Source organism: Dendrobates tinctorius, unplaced genomic scaffold (assembly GCF_039654945.1).
Source record: "Dendrobates tinctorius isolate UK_male_01 unplaced genomic scaffold, ASM3965494v1 ptg000203l, whole genome shotgun sequence".
Taxonomy (NCBI): Eukaryota; Metazoa; Chordata; class Amphibia; order Anura; family Dendrobatidae; genus Dendrobates; species Dendrobates tinctorius.
In genome coordinates, this window is record NW_027361870.1 from 24,154,587 (window position 1) to 24,171,876 (window position 17,290).

Here is a 17,290-nt window from a genome sequence, read left to right on the forward strand (position 1 = left end):
CAAGTGCCGTCCTTACGCCTGTCAGCCCCGGGTTGGTTTATGGGAACAACCTTTCCCAGCCAGACTTTTAGTTGCTCCTAAATCCTGGACCCCAAATCCAGTCAAATTAACACTCTCTCAGTAACCTAGTGTTACTAATACAGACTTTACATTATCGTAGCCAACCACCTCAGTAATACATATCTGCCATTCAGGGCCCTACCTCCTTCTTTCTTACATTAGATAATGATATATTTTACACTATATGACTTTAGGTTTTCAGTGGTTACCCTACACTCTAGACATTGAATGGGTCAATAAGATTTTTATTTTTTTATTTATGATTTATGGTCTTTACAACATTATTAGATCATTGGGGGTCCAAATCTTGGCACCTCCTCCATAGCACTCTCTTTGTTTGAGCCTATTTTTACACTACTACGCTTTTTCCCTTTCACCCACTGATCCAATATGTTAAGGAAGCTGAACAATCTTAATCTGTTGGATAAATTTGACAACTGTTTATAGTGTACATAAGACTGATTACTTAGAATCCACACTTGTCAAAACATTAAAAGTCAACCTTAAAGGGATTATCTCAGAACAATATGACCTCTATAAGATATAATAGAATGCCACTATGCAGTTCTTGGTCCATTTGGACAAACCTGCACAATCCATGTAATACTGTATAAACTCGAGTATAAGTCGATCCGAGTATAAGTCGACCCCCCCTAAAAAACCTGGGAAAACTTATTGACTCGAGTATAAGTCTAGGGTGGGAATTGCCGAAGATACTGGTAAATTTAATGCTGCACAACATACAGTATGCCCCCAAAATGCTGCACAGTGAATGCTGGCCCAAATAATGCTGCACAACATACAGCATGCCCCCAAAATGCTGCACAGTGAATGCTGGCCCAATTAATGCTGCACAACATACAGTATGCCACCAAAATGCTGCACAGTGAATGGTGGCCCAAATAACGCTGCACAACATATGCCCCCATAAATGCTGCACAGTGAATGGTGGCCCAAATACCGTAATGCTGCCCCCAAAGTGATAGGATTACTGGTAATCCTATCATGTTGCTGCCGCTGCCCCTGCTGGAATTTAAAAAAAAACAAAAAACAAAAACACTATATACTCACCTACGTTGATGACAGCTGCTCCTGAGCGTCACCGGCTCTTCAGTGACTCAGGCAGAGGGCGCGTGCTTTCCACGTCATCGCGCCCCCTGCACGTCACTGCTGGAGGACAGGAGAGAGCGGTGCGCAGAGATTTTGAACGCCGCCGCGACCCTATCATCACCCGCCGCCAGGACGCTGCAGGGGACCGCAGACGAACACCGGGGACCGCGGAGATGACGGGGACCAGGTAAGTTGGCACCGTGACCCGAATATAAATTGAGGGGGGGTCTTTTTCAGCCCCAAAAGGGGGCTGAAAAACTCGTCTTATACTCGAGTATATACGGTAGTTATTATTTATTTGACATGTAGGATAAATTTATAGCCAAGCCCACATAGAACTAATTACTAGGGGTTAAAGAAGCTGAACCCACAGCAATCGGCTGATCATTAGTCCAGTTTCTAGTTAAGCACATTAAATAGCTGTATTTCTTTGTGTAATAAGCTTTATTCTTCCATTTTTCATCTATATTCCCATCTGTATGCCATCAATATGTCATCCAAAAGTCCATTTTTGACATCCGTTTGGCATCCATTCTTATTAATTAAAAATTATGCAAGACCAAGTAAAATTTCCAATGTTAGTCTATAATAGATCCATTGTAATTACTAACACCAGAAGGGTGGTGTCTCTATGGCTTTCAAATTTTTATGTATCCATTGAGTTTAATGTGCGAGTCTTATTTGAAAAATTTGATTAGAGAAGAACATGCTGTGATTTATTTTAAATGCAGACTATAGGTTCATCTGAACTACCCCATATACTTGTATTAGTCCATGTACAACTTATAGACTCATCTGAAGGAGCTAATATAATGAAGTGGCTGTGGAATGGAGACTCGCCAGGTCTTGTGACTCTGAGTACGGTCATGCATAAATTTTACTCAAAAACTTGTAGAGAACACCCAAACACATGAGGAATTGCTAAAATTAAAATACTGTAAATATTCTACAAAATGTGAAACTAAAATAAAATGTTGTCAGTCGAGTTCACTTGCGATTGAATAGATCAATAGCAGTAAACATAATAATTAACAATTTTGAAAACTAATATGGATGTAGCAATGCCCAATTTCAGTATGATTATATGAATTTTAACAATCTGGCTTCTATTATTATTTCTTTGGTGATTCCTTAACTACTTGGATCATCTTGGTGGTACACTGGATGATAGGAATGTCTTCCAGATGGTTTTATGCTCTTGTGTGAGACCATAATTAGCGTTCTATCCATTTTGGTTACATATGGGGCCTCACTATGCATACTACGGGACCATATGTTGTGTTTTTGTTTTGTAAAGATCTGAAGTACAGTATTAATCCTGATATTTCCTCTATAAATGTGATAATTATTTCAGTTACTATATTGGATTATTTCAGTTGTGTAAGTGATCATCATCTACGCCAAAATACTGCAGTTAAAAGGGTTTCTCAACATTGTAAATGGATAGAATTTAAAAGTGCTTATAAAACCAAGCAACTTTGCGGTTTACAGTTATTGAAAATCCTCTGCTTTCTCAAGAATAGAGGGAATTTTAACTCTATTGTTGGCAGCTCTTTCCTATCAGATGTGACCAATGTCCTAGGGAGGAGAGCAGTGTTTCAAGATCTTTGCTTATAGGTTTGCCAGTACTGCTCTGAAATTTTCTGGACCGTCAGATTCGGCCAGATCCAGTGCCCCTGAGCTTCTCTGGTACTTCAGAGGGAAAGCTCCATCTGCTTCCAGACGGTGTGAGGACACTCTTTGGGCATGCCACCGCTGAAATGCTATGTTCAGGCAATGCCTTTAAAAGGAACCTGTCATCAAGATTTTGTACCCCAAAATAATGCCATTTATGTAATGCTGATTACCTTGTATGTAGAAAACTGTTTCAAAACCTTAGAGGAATCCATACCTGTGGTGGCACTGGCACCCAGACAGATCGTCTCCCTGGATCTTGTGATGTCATGAGGCTCTTGCATCGCCCCATGTGGTTTAATCGCTGGTGTGAGATTCCGATATGAAAAGCAATTCACTGAAATAAGAATGGCCTATCTGTTAGATACAAGAGACAGGTGGCGGGCAAGGAATAGGGAGAAAAGCAGAAGAGCTGCAAGTGCATCCTCCTTCCCAGCTACACTTGCGGGTTATTACCATACAATTTCAACTTTGGAGTTCTGTAAAACATCAGACCTGCTTTTTACAAGAAAGGTGAGGATTTTGTGAGCATTGTAGCACATTCACATACATGGCATTAGTTTGGGGTATAAAATCCTCATGACATATTCTCTTTAGTTTCCACTTATGCTTCATAGTTTTAAGACTGAAGGTAGACCTAAGTCCATCAAATTCAACCTGTAAATTAAAATGTTGATCTAGAAGAAGGCCGAAACTTTGAGGCAAATACTAATTGCCCCCCTAGTTGAGTGCAGTCAGATGGCCGTACATATCGGTCAGAGATCAGAACCCAGCAAGACAGCTGTATAGAAGTACATGAAGCCGTCACACTTGGGTTGGGAGAGCCGACAGGTCAGTCCGTGCACTGCGCTGCGATCTTGGTTCGATTTATACAGCTGTCTGTGCCCTTAGGGAAAAAATTCCATCCCAACTCCACTAATAGCAATCGGACTAAGGGCCCCGTCACACACAGCGAGATCGCTAGCGAGATCGCTGATTTTGTGATGCCACAACGATCTCGCTAGCGATCTCACTGTGTGTGGCACGCATCAGCGACTGCCCCCCCGCCGGGTATCGCTGATCGTGCAGGATCGTCCTGGACCGTTTTTTGATCGTTGGTCTCCCTCTGGCCAGTACGCATCGCTGCGTGTGGCAGCGGGAGAGCAACGATCAGCGAGTCTGGTAGCTGGTAACCAACGTAAACAGCGGGTAACTAAGAGCCGCGCGGCTCTTAGATACCCACTGTTTACATTGGATACCAGCTTGCTCGCTGGTCCTGATCTGGGCCTGTCTATGTGACAGCTCACTAGCGATCAGCTAACTATGTCCCAGCGATCCCATCCACGTCGGATCGTTGGTGGGATCGCTGGGACATTGATGTGTGTAACAGGGCCTTAATACCCTGGATTAACATCCCATCACAAAATCTAGTAACTACTACCTGTGATTTTTCATTATGTATATTTTTCATGTAAGGTATCCAGGCCCTTCAGCACTTATTTAGTCAATCCACCATTACAACATCCTGTGGTAGAGCGTTCCAGAGTCTCACTGCCCCTACTGTAAATACTTGCCATCTATGATGATGATTAATCTGCTTTCCTCTACATGTATAGGATGCTCTCTGGTCACTGTTGCAGGTCCAGGGATAAACTGTACTGTCCTTTGTAAGCCTTCATTTTTCCATATGTGCCATCAGCATTACTATAGGTCTGTTTTTTTATTATTTGTTTAGCTATAACTATGTAGTCAGTATTCAGATTTCATAGCAAAGCATTAAGAAATGAGAAAAGCATGCTTTGAGGATCCATGTCTCATTTTAAAAATGATTCACTATATGGAAGGCATTAACACATGCAAAGTGAAGCAATGTATACTGGAATTGTGGTCTACTGGGCAATGTGTATGATGTTGTCAGTACTCTATGAGCACTCTGTTAAATGCATGTTTTTTTACTTGAGTTTTTGGTGCAGATTTTTCCCCTCATTAGTATGGGTGAAATCTGCAACAAAAACTCTGAAAAAATTTACATTATACAGATTTAGATCTGCACCAAGTTTGCTATTCAAAAGTAAACGTGTGTGTGGCGCCCCTGAGGGTTCAGTCGCCACAGAGGTACTGCACCTCCTCCTGAGGTGTGGTGCCCCACCATCCAGGTAAGGTGGAGACACCTGACCACACTCCCAACACCTGCATCCCACACAACATAGTAGTGTAGCAAAGCACCTTTGGTGGCTCCCTGCTTGGAACACGAAGAGTGCTGGGAGGTGGGTGGAGCTTAGTTGCACAAGAGAGCGGGAGATTGTTAGGACTAGGTCAGTCTGGGAGAGAAGATCCCCTGAGTGGGATGGATGGAGGGAGGTGCTGCAGCAGTCTCCTGTGACCTGGAGCTGCTGGCACTGGAAAGAGATATAGAAAGCCTGATGCTCCACAAGGAAGAAAGATTTGTACGGAACGTAAGGAGAAGAAGAGAACTAAGGACTAGGGTCAGAGCAGAGCCCTTCCTCAAGTTCTAAGCGCATGGCCGAGGTCCGGTCCCCGAGGTTGTATGGATACTAATGGTCCTGCAGCAGACACCGTAGGAATAGAAGTTGTCACCACTTTATTCCCACACAAGACTTGGGGGCACAACAGCAACGTGAGTGAGCCGGGACTTGGTAGTAAGGAGTCCCCGAAGCAGGCTACAGCTGTCTGCCGTACAAGTAGAGTTCAAAGGAACATCTTAAAGGAGGAACTTGGGTTTAACACACAACCACAAGTACTTCATTACAAGCGCTAGAAAGGAGACGTTCAGAGAAGGCATATGTTGGTGGAGTGTTGGAACGGAGTACTTCATCTTGCCTGGAAGTTGGCTGGGCCCCTGACCTGGAGGACACAGCACCGAGGCAGGCACCTGTATGCACAACAGACTGTGAGTAAAGTTTTGGAACAAAGCTTTGGAACTACATGCCCTGGTGTCCTCCGCTTATTCCTGCGCCAACCCACTCAGCAGTGCTACATCTCTGTGCTTAACACTACACCATTACGCTCTCCTCACTACCTCTCCATCTACACTGCCCTGGGATTACAGCCCTATCTGTGGAGGGCCACAACATCATTGCTGCACCACACCATGTGTTCCAGAGGATCTGTCTGCAACGTCGGCTTAACCTCTTCATTGCCGAACACCACAGGTGGCGTCACGAATCATCCACTTATAAACTTTAATCATCAGCCACGCTATTTCTTTTACATGGACGCCCAAGGCCACGGACCGGGTCACAGTCACTGTGACATCTCCCATTGAAATCAACGGGCACGGCTCCGAGTACCCCACGGCCCTGGTGGGCGACCCATGTGCATGAGACTTCAGGAATATCATTCTTTGCCGGCATCAAGAAATCCTTCAGGGTATGTTCCCACAGTCAGAAAACACTGCGGGTTCGAAGCTACGTACATCCGCAGAGTGCAGGGGGGAGGCGGCTGTTCTTTGCGCACAGGACCTGTGATGAGGTCACAGGAGGGGAGGAGTCAGGGGTCACATGATCAGGGGCCTCTGTGTCTGCAGGACTCTGCTGTGCTGGTTGTCATGGTGCTGGATGAGTTAAGTTTGTGTGGGGTCAGGAGGGGTTTACAGGGTGGATGTAGCAGAACCGTGTGTGTATGAGGTGTGCAGAGCCGTGTGTATACAATGTGTACGGAAAGGAACCGTGTGTGTACGAGGTGTATGGAGTGGAGCCATGTGTGTATGAGGTGTATGGAGCGGGGCTGTGTGTTTACGAGGTGTACGGAGCGGACCCGTGTGTGTATGAGGTGTATGGAGCGGGGCTGTGTGTTTACAAGGTGTACGGAGCGGACCCGTGTGTGTACGAGGTGTATGGAGCGGGGCTGTGTGTGTACAAGGTGTAAGGAGCGCAGCCGTGTGTGTATGAGGTGTACGGAGCGCAGCCGTGTGTGTGTACGAGGTGTACGGAGCGGGGCTGTGTGTTTACGAGGTGTACGGAGCGGAGCCGTGTGTGTACGAGGTGTACGGAGTGGAGCCACACGTGTACAAGGTGTACAGAGCGGAGATGTGCGTGTATTTTGGCATGGGGGGCCCCATTTGAAAGTTTACACCGGGGCCCATACCTTTGTAGTTACGCTACTGGTTACAGCAGTGGTTTAGAGTCTGTGTTTCTGATGATGGGTTGCCTTTAAGAAAGATTTGCACTTATATAAATCTCTATAGAGAAAATGTTTCCATCAAGACAAGTAATGCATACAGTATAAGAGATTTCATCTATCTGACAATGTAGAGCATTCATAGTACAGTATATAAATATTTCATGGAGGTAAGCCACTTAGCTGAGACTCCCGATGAGCAGCCAGCATGACAGTGAGTGCTAGAGAGAAGTGACTGCCTAGCACAATTCATATTATGACTATCTACAGTAATTGAAACGTAAGCTCACTTTATAGTGATGGAACTAAAAATTAAAAGTTGCTGAAACTCCATAACCTAAAAAATAAAGATGAGCTAAAGGTTACGGTAGGTTATAGAGCTGCTAAGTGGTAAGTATCATTTATAAATGGTATAATTACCATTTTTGATATAAGTAAATGTTATGATCTGCAGAAATCCAAACGTCCCAATCTTAGGAAACATTCTTCATAATATTGTATGCAATGGCAATGCGTGCCTAGAAAGGAGCAGATGAGGACAAGTGTCAGCTACTGTGCCAGTGTACAGCCACTGTGTTCTGATATGAACTCTGATATTTTCTATCTTAGAACTGGAACGTATTACTCAGATGCCTCAGGATATTATATTTTTTTTACTTAACATTGTTATGTCATATTGCAAATGGTTTTATTTGAGGAAATAAAAAACAAAAAACAAATATCCTAAACTAAAAAGTAAAAAATAAACTGCAAATAATGCATAAAGGTAATAATAATAATAATAATAATAATGGTATTTAGTAACCATAATTTTGATCAAAATAATGTACAAGCCATTCCAACACGTCACGGCAAACCCTTGTGGGACAGTCTTAAGGTCCCGTCACACTAAGCGACTTACCAGCGATCCCGACACCGATATCAAGGTATCAGGATCGCTACTAAGTCGCTATGTGATCGCTGGTTAGCTGTCACACAGACGGCTTCACCGGCAATCAGCACAGCGATGCCGAGCGCCCGGCATCGCTGGCCATCCCTGTAAAAAATAGAATCAAAATAAAAAATATAGTTATTCTCACCTTCCGACGTCCCGCGCAGCATTCCTCTCTCCACGCTCCGGTCCCAGTGATCCTTTGCGAGAATGACCGCGAGATGTCACGGTCTTGAGGGATAACAAAGTCTCGCGGTCATTCGTGCAAAGGATCACTGGGACCGGAGCGTGGAGAGAGGCAGGATGGCTGAACGGGACGTCAGAAGGTGAGAATAACTATATATTTTATTTTTTGTATTATTTTTTACACCTGATCGCTGGTCTCCCGCCTGTCACACACAGCGATGCGTGCTGGCCAGCGGGAGACCAGCGACCAAAGAAATGTCCAGAGGTTTCTTTCAGCGATACCGGCAGGGGGGCCGCTTGCTGATCGCTGTCACACACAGCGATCTCGCTGGTGAGATCGCTGTTGTGTCACAAAAGTTGTGACTCAGCAGCGATCTCGCTACCGAGATCGCTTAGTGAGATGGGGCCTTTACTCTAGTATTTTAAAACCTTTTCACTTGCCAAGTGACATAAATGTGAACAAGGATCAAGCGACTGAACTACTAGTAAAAGCTTAGGCCAGACAGGATGGTTTTCCCAGCTCAGAAAGAGGGCGGTCACACCCTTATATGCACAGAATGCACAATGAAATGAATATAAAACTGGAGTCTGAACTGAAAAAGTAAATTAATGTGTCTGCACAATGTAAGTGCATATTAACACATGACCATTAACCAGAGAAAACAAAAGGATATTTGTGTTTTTCGTTTTGTTTTCTCTGGTTAATGGTCATGTGTTAATATGCACTTACATTGTGCAGACACATTAATTTACTTTTTCAATTCAGACTCCAGTTTTTTATTTAACCCCTTCACTACCAAGGGTGGTTTGCACGTTAACTCCCAGGCCAATTTTTACAATTCTGACCACTGTACCTTTATGAGGTCATAACTCTGGAACGCTTTCATGGATCCTGGTGATTCTGACATTGTTTTCTCGTGACATATTGTACTTCATGTTAGTGGTAAAATTGCATTCAAATAACTTGCGTTTATTTGTGAAAAAAAAGGAAATTTGGCGAAAGTTTTGAAAATTTCGCAATTTTCCAACTTTGAATTTTTATGCCCTTAAATCACAGCGATACGGCACACAAAAAACTTAATACATAACATTTCCCACATGTTTACTTTACATCAGCACAATTTTGGAACCAAAATTTTTTTTTGTTAGGAAGTTATAAGGGTTAAAAATTCACCAGCGATTTCTCATTTTTGCAACACCATTTTATTTTTAGGGACCACTTCACATTTGAAGCCACTTTGAGGGGTCTATATGATAGAAAATACCCAAAAGTGACACCATTCTAAAAACTGCACCCCTTAAGGTGCTTAAAACCACATTCATGAAGTTTATTAACCCTTTAGGTGCGTCACAGGAATTTTTTGAATATTAAAAAAAAATGAACATTTAACTTTTTTTCACAAAAAAAATACTTCAGGTTCAATGTTCTTTATTTTACCAAGGGTAACAGGAGAAATTGGACTGCAAAAGTTATTGTGCAATTTGTCCTGAGTACGCTGATACCTGATATGTGGGGGGGAACCACTGTTTCGGCGCATGGCAGACCTCAGTAGGGAAGGAGCGCCGTTTGACTTTTTCAATGCAAAATTGGCTGGAATTCAGATCGGACGCCATGTCGCGTTTGGAGAGCCCCTGATGTACCTAAACAGTGGAAACCCCCCAAGTGACCCCATTTTGGAAACTAGACCCCCCAAGGAACTTATCTAGATATGTGGTGAGAACTTTGAACCCACAAGGGCTTCACAGAAGTTTATAACGTACAGCGGTACAATTAAAAAATCATATTTTTTCCACAAAAATGATCTTTTCACCCCCAATTTTTATTTTTCCAAGGGTAACAGGACCCTAAAAGTTATTGTGCAATTTGTTCTGAGTACGCTGATACCCCATATGTGGGTGTAAATGACTATTTGGGCGCATAGCAGAGCTCGGAAGGGAAGCAGCGCCATTTGACGTATTTGGCTAGAATTGAGATCGGACACCATGTCGCAATTGGAAAACCCCTGATGTACCAAAACAGTGGAAACCCCCCACAAATGACACCATTTTGGAATCTAGACCCCCCAAGGAACTTATCTAGATGTGTGGTGAGAACTTTGAACCCCCAAGGGCTTCACAGAAGTTTATAACGTACAGCAGTACAATTAAAAAATCATATTTTTTCCACAAAAATGATCTTTTCACCCTCAATTCTTATTTTTCCAAAAGTAACAGGACCCTAAAAGATATTGTGCAATTTATCCTGAGTACGCTGATACCCCACATGTGGGTGTAAACCACTATTTGGGCGCATGGCAGAGCTCGGAAGGGAAGCAGCGCCATTTGACGTTTTTGGCTGGAATTGAGATCGGACACCATGTCGCATTAGGAAAGCCCCTGATGTACCAAAACAGTAGAAACCCCCCACAAATGACACCATTTTGGAAACTAGACCCCCCAAGGAACTTATTTAGATGTGTGGTGAGCACTTTGAACCCCCCAGTGCTTCACTGAAGTTTATAACGTCCGGGCGTGAAAATAAAAAAATCGTATTTTTTCCACAAACATGATCTTTTAGTCCCCATTTTTTTATTTTCCCAAGGGTAACAGGAGAAATTGGACCCCAAAAGTTGTTGTCCAATTTGTCCTGAGTACGCTGATACCTCATATGTGGGAGAAAACTACTGTATGGGCACACGTCGGGGCTCGGAAGGGAAGTAGTGACGTTTTGGAATTCAGACTTTGATGGATTGGTCTGCGGGTGTCATGTGCGTTTGGAGAGCCCCTGATGTACCTAAACAGTGGAAACCCCCCACAAGTGACCCCATTTTGGAAACTAGACCCCCTAATGAACTTATCTAGATGTGTGGTGAGCACTTTGAACCCCCCAGTGCTTCACAGAAGTTTATAATGACCGGGCGTGAAAATAAAAATATCGTATTTTTTCAACAAACATCATCTTTTAGTCCCCATTTTTTTTATTTTCCCAAGGGTAACAGGAGAAATTGGACCCCAATAGTTGTTGTCCAATTTGTCCTGAGTACGCTGATACCTCATATGTGGGAGAAAACTACTGTATGGGCACACGTCAGGGCTCGGAAGGGAAGTAGTGACGTTTTGGAATGCAGACTTTGATGGATTGGTATGCGGGTGTCATGTGCGTTTGGAGAGCCCCTGATGTACCTAAACTATTGAAACTCCCCACAAGTGACCCCATTTTGGAAACTAGACCCCCCACGGAGCTTATCTAGATGTGTGGAGAGCACTTTGAACCCCCAAGTGCTTCACAGAAGTTTATAACGCCTGGGCGTGAAAATAAAAAAAACATTTTTTTCCGCAAAATTATATTTTTGCCCCCAATTTTTTATTTTCCTAAGGGTAACAGGAGAAATTGGACCCCAAAAGTTGTTTTGTAATTTGTCCTGAGTAGGCTGATACCCTACATGTGGGGGTAAAACACTGTTTGGGCACATGGCAGAGCTTGGAAGGGAAGGAGCACCATTTGACTTTTTCAACGCAGAATTGGCTGGAATTGAGATCAGACGCCATGTTGCCTTTGGAGAGCCCCTGATGTGCCCAAACAGTGGAAACCCCCAATTATAACTCCAACCCTAACCTCAACACACCCCTAACCCTAACCCTAGCCCTAACCCAAGCCCTAACCCTAACCCTAACCCTAGCGGGAAAATGGAAATAAATACATTTTCTTTTAGTTTTATTATTTTTCCCTAACTAAGGGGGTGATAACGGGGGGTTTCATTTACGATTTATGGCGGTTTTTATGTTTGGCGGCTGTCGCACGCTAAAAGACGCTTTTTATTGTAAAAATAGTTTTTGCATCACCACATATTGTGAGCTATAATTTTTCCGTATTTTGACCCACCGAGTCATGTGAGGTCTTATTTTTTGCGGGACGAGTGGACATTTTTATTGGTACCATTTTCGGGCACGTGACATTTTTTGATCGCTTTTTATTCCGATTTTTGGGACGCAGAATGAACAAAAACCAGCGTTTCATGAATTTCTTTTGGGGGGTGCGTTTACAACGTTCCGCGTGCGGTAAAATTGATAACGCGTTTTTATTCTTCGGGTCAGTACGGTTACAGCAATACCTCATTTAGGTCGTTTTTTTATGTTTTGTCGGTTTTTTGCAATGAAAACAATTTTATATAAAAAATAATTATTTTTGTATCGCTTTATTCTGCGAGCTATAACTTTTTTATTTTTTTGCAGATGATGCTGTATGGTGGCTCGTTTTTTGCGGGACAAGATGACGTTTTCAGCGGTACCATGGATATTTATATGCGTCTTTTTGATCGCGCGTTATTGCACTTTTTGTTCGGTGGTATGATAATAAATCATTATTTTTTGCTTCGTTTTTTATTTTTATTTTTTAAGGGGTTCGCTAAAGGGGTTAACTAATGGGACAGTTTTATAGGGCAGGTCATTATGGATGCGGCGATACCAAATATGTGTACTTTTATTGTTTTTGTTTTTTTTTATTTTGAAAAAATGGATTTATTGGGGAATATTTTTTTTTTTTTTTTACTAATTAGCGATTTTTTTTTTTTTTTTAATTATTTTTAACACTTTTTTTTTTTTTTACTTTATTACCTTGTCCCAGGTGGGACATCACTGTCCTGTGACAGATCGCTGATCTGTCACATCACAGATCACTGTGACAGATCAGCGATCTGTCACAGGCACTACTGCAGACTTCCTCATGCCTGCGCTTTGCAGGCAGTGAGGAAGTCAGTTCCCTGCAGGCCCCCGTCGCCATCTCGGATCCGGGGGCCTGTAGGGAAAGAGCCCCCCGCAGCAGCGCTGCACATTGCGCTGCCGTGGGGGGCTCAGGGAAGCACGGAGGGAGCCCCCTCCCTGCCGATGCTTCCCTTTAACCCCCGGTACACCACGATCGCGTTTGATCGTGGTGTGCAAGGGGTTAACGTGTCGGGGGCGGTCCGTGACCGCCCCTGACACATTGTGACGGGTGTCAGCTATGATAATTAGCTGACACTCGGCCGCGATCAGCGGCGCTCACCACGTGGGCGCCGCTGATCGCGATGACGTAATATTCCGTCCATGGTAATTAGGTCCATGGTCACATGGACGGAATATTACGTCAATTGTAGGTAAGGGGTTAAGGAAATGTAGCATCTTGTCTCCTATTCCCTTACATTATGGATATGAGTTACCCTCTTCAGTGTCACACGATTGCAGTAGGATTTCCAGGGACAAAGAGCTCCTACCCTGTCCCTCAAGCAAGACTATCCCTGTCCCCCAGATTACCCCTGATGGTGGAGATGCTGGGGTCTCGTACCTCACTATGCTCCTATATGCATGCTTATGTTTCCTCCCCCACCCAGAGAGGAATGGGACAGAAATGTATTGAATAACACAAATCTAGCAGACAGAGATAAAAGAAAACCAAAATTGTACAAATACGCACACAAAATGACCGAGTGGGAATCAAGAGAGGAAAAGGTGGGAAAAACCAAATGGCAAGGAGGATAAGGGGAAATACACTCAAGCCAAATTCACACAGAAATCTTCTGAAAACAACTCCAACCAACTGCTCTTAACTTTGAACTCTCCTTCAACTCCAAACAAGGAAGTGGTAAGCTATGGCAAGTGGCAAGGAAAGAAGCAAGAATGAGGGTTCTTAACACTAGAACTACCGGAGGGGTCATTTTGACCCTTTTGCTATTTCTTTTTCCAATAATTTCTAAAATTTTAACAAATGAGTTCTGACTTTTTGTGACTTTTATTTATTCATGGTAGTGTATATTTTAGGACACAAAAATGAATTGTAACTTTTTCAGGGGCCCAGATTTTACAATTCATACCTATAAGTACTGTAGGGGTCAATTTGACCCCATACATAAAAGTAGTAGTAGGCAAGTCACCTAATATTACAGAGTACAGAAAATCACAGTGCTTCTCCCTAGTTGTAGAGTGTAATTGTATCTTTGCATATCAGGGATGATTCAGCATTTTGTTTTGTCTAAACATGTTTGATCCATGTCTCTTGCAGCGATTTCTGTCTGCACTTCAGTAGCAAACATTACAGCTGAAGCTACAACTCTGCATGTTTGTACAGTGTCGTTTTATTACTTCTGCGATCTTACAAGTCCCTTTTTGCGACGTATATTTGAAGCATGAGTAAGCAGAGGGGTCTGACAAGTGATGAAATTTTGAAATGTCTTCAGAATTTATCTGAAAATGAGTCCGAAGACGTGGCCCATCATCCGCAATGTCTGAGCCACAAACAAAAGGGCAAGAAATCCGCAAGGGTCGAAAATGTGGAGTTGGAAGATGCAACGAAAACAAAACAACAAAATCTTGCGCAAGCTGTAACAAACCAGTTTGTGGAAAATGCACTGGGAAAGTGGAAGAAAGTATTGTTTGTGTTAACTGTTGGACACAGCATGCTATGACCATGTAAAAGGAAAATGCGTGCTGTACTTGATCTTAAGGCCGGGGTCACACTGGCGAGGAATATGGCCGAGTGAGAGGCGCTAAAAGCACGCATTCTCTATGGGGTCACTCGCACAAGGCGTATATTTCTCATCCGTATTCTACGGTCCGTGCCAATCGCAGCATGCTGCGATTGTCAGCGTACTACGGCCGTAGTACGCCAATGCAAGTCTATGGGTGTGCAAAAAATACGGATTACACACGGACCACACATGTGACTTGCGAGAAATACGCACCCGGTGTCTTTTAGCAAAGCCGGCAATTCAGTACACGATATAGTAAACTCATACTGACAGGTTTAATAAAGAAACGAAAGAATAGATATAGACACATAGAATATATATATATATATATATATATATATATATATGCATTCTATGTGTCTATATCTATTCTTTTGTTTCTGTTAGAAACCCTGTCATTGGGCTCCATTATATGTCCATTTTGAAAGCCTGCGAGAAAATCTTGCCATACGGATGCCATATGGATTACATACGGATGCTTACATGCGCAAAATACGCGACCACACCTTGATTACGGATGACATACGGAGCACTGTTTAGGGGCCATTCATCCGTATTACGCACGTAAAATACTGACCGTATTTTGCGTCGGTTAGTGTGACCCCGGCCTAACACTGTTCCTACTAAGTTAAAATAAATGTTCTTTAATTTGTTGGCAAGAAAAAAGTTATTTTTACTCCAGAATCAGTACTTTTGAATGGGGGTCAAAATGACCCCTAATGGTAGTTATAGGTATTATGAAACATGCAGTATTTCTAGTGTTAAACCTACAAGGAGTTATAAACTGGGAACATCTGACACAATAAGACGGAGAACTTCCGAGTCCCATTAAGCAGTTTATTCCTTGCAGAAACAAAGCCAAGAAAAACAGAACTGCTAATAGGATGGTGAAACCATTCTGATAACTGCAGGTGTATGAGTCATCAGACGCCATGATCATCTGACCCCACTCTGTCCTGACATCATGTATGGACTAGGGATCCTTCTGTTTTGAATCCTGCTTATGAGCCAGAGTGGAGAGACTTTAACATACTAATTTTGGTGAGCACAGCCTGTCCATGTGTTTCATGATTGGCCATTCATATCAATACCAATTTAAAGTGAACCTGTCATACGATTCATGCTGTCCGAACCAAGGGCAACATGAATCAGAAAATGGCAGGTTTATTGCAACTGTGGCATGAACAAAAATAGAAATGTTCACATTAGCGCACCAGATCCAAAGGAGTATCCAGGCTAGTAATGGTAATTGTAGAAAAAGGACATCCTTTCCCACAGAAAATATTATATATCAATGAAAACATTATTTTTAATGGTATGCTCTTAAAAACACAGGTTACAAATATAATTAAATATATATATTTTTAATTTATTTTTTGCAAGTAAAACTCAGCGTGATAGGTCCTTTTTAAGCACAGCTACAAGTATAAACTATAAAATATCCAAATAAAGCGTGTCAGCAATAGACCAGGCATCCACATTACTATCAGTGCACTTATGTAGCACAGGGTTAATGTGGTTTTAGGCTTAAATGTCTGCAAGCTAAATCTTATCTGTGGACAGATGGCTAGAAGTGAGACACAACTGGTGTCCAGTCTGGTTGAGCTCAAAGATGAAGCCATTAAGTTATCAAATTTCTATCTGGGAGATGTTGGTCAATAGGCTACTAAATATACATTAGCCCAAAGCCAAATGAGTCTGTAGGATTACATAGATTTGTAGTAACAGAATTTGCCATATTTATAGGCTGTGTTTTGTTTGCATTTTGTAAGTGTATGTGCTCCTGTGTATTGGATACAATGTGTTGCTTTGTCTCATTTGAAATTGATGTAACTTGCCATAAGTAGGTTGCTCCTAAATGTAAAATAGCTGAAGGCTACGGCTTTGCTGCTGTGCAGCCTACTGACTGCTAGACAGATTTGCCCTATTTTACTAGGCTATTTGCCAGTGAGGCATTTAATTTTGCATCCACAAAAGGAACTATTCATTGCGGAGTGTGACTTGTGAGCAGGACTGAGATACCTGTTATTTTGAGGAACAGGCACTTTTCTTTGAGAAATCCTTTGTAATGATTTATTCAGTTCAATCTGCAATGGCTGCAATTCACAATTTATCAGTGTGAGTCACTGGGTGTTGTGTGTGTGTGAATGACCGCCTTGATTCACTACAACAAAATGTGCCTGTGTGTCATAATTTGCATAGCTCGTTTTGCGAAACGTTATTCTCCTGTTATTTTGCTGAAGGATGCCAATCTTTTTTTTTTTTTTTCATAGTATGACACTGTGTTTTCCCTGCTATAGCTTTGCATTTGATCGAGTTTTCTTGCAAACGTCTGACTATCCACGTTCGACAGCAAGCATGTGAGTGAGCGGCACTCAGACCTCTAGGGTATGTGCACACCTTGCGGATTCTGCTGCATTGTACAGTACCATTAAACTCTACGTAAAACCAAAAACGCTGTGCACATGCTGCAGATTTTTGTGCGCGGATTTTCTGCGGATTTAAATCCGCAGCATGTCAATTATTTGTGCGGATTCGCAGCATTTTGAGACCTGCCCCTTTATAGGAATCCGCAGGTGTCAAAACAGAGGGGAAATCCGCACAAAATTCGCACTAAATCCGCAGGTAAAACGCAGGTCATTTGACCTGTGGATTTACCTGCCGATTTAGCCAAATCCACGTGGAAAAATCCACAGGGTAATCCGCAATGTGTGCACACACTGTTAGGGTA

At 42.6% G+C, this 17,290-nt stretch overlaps 1 protein-coding gene across 8 annotated transcripts in view; it reads left to right on the forward strand.

Annotated features, from left to right (window-relative positions):
* CCDC88A (coiled-coil domain containing 88A) overlaps window positions 1-17,290 on the forward strand; it is a 276,380-nt gene that overhangs the window by 45,034 nt on the left and 214,056 nt on the right. The window contains exon 1 of one of the 8 annotated variants that reach the window (XM_073553891.1): window positions 15,479-15,600. The exons of 6 other annotated variants lie outside the window; for them this stretch is intronic. The gene's annotated coding sequence lies outside the window, so the exon portion shown is untranslated. Of the gene's footprint in view, window positions 1-15,478; window positions 15,601-15,786; window positions 15,805-17,290 lie in introns of those variants that run through there. One more of the 8 variants, XM_073553892.1, reaches the window with a different exon arrangement.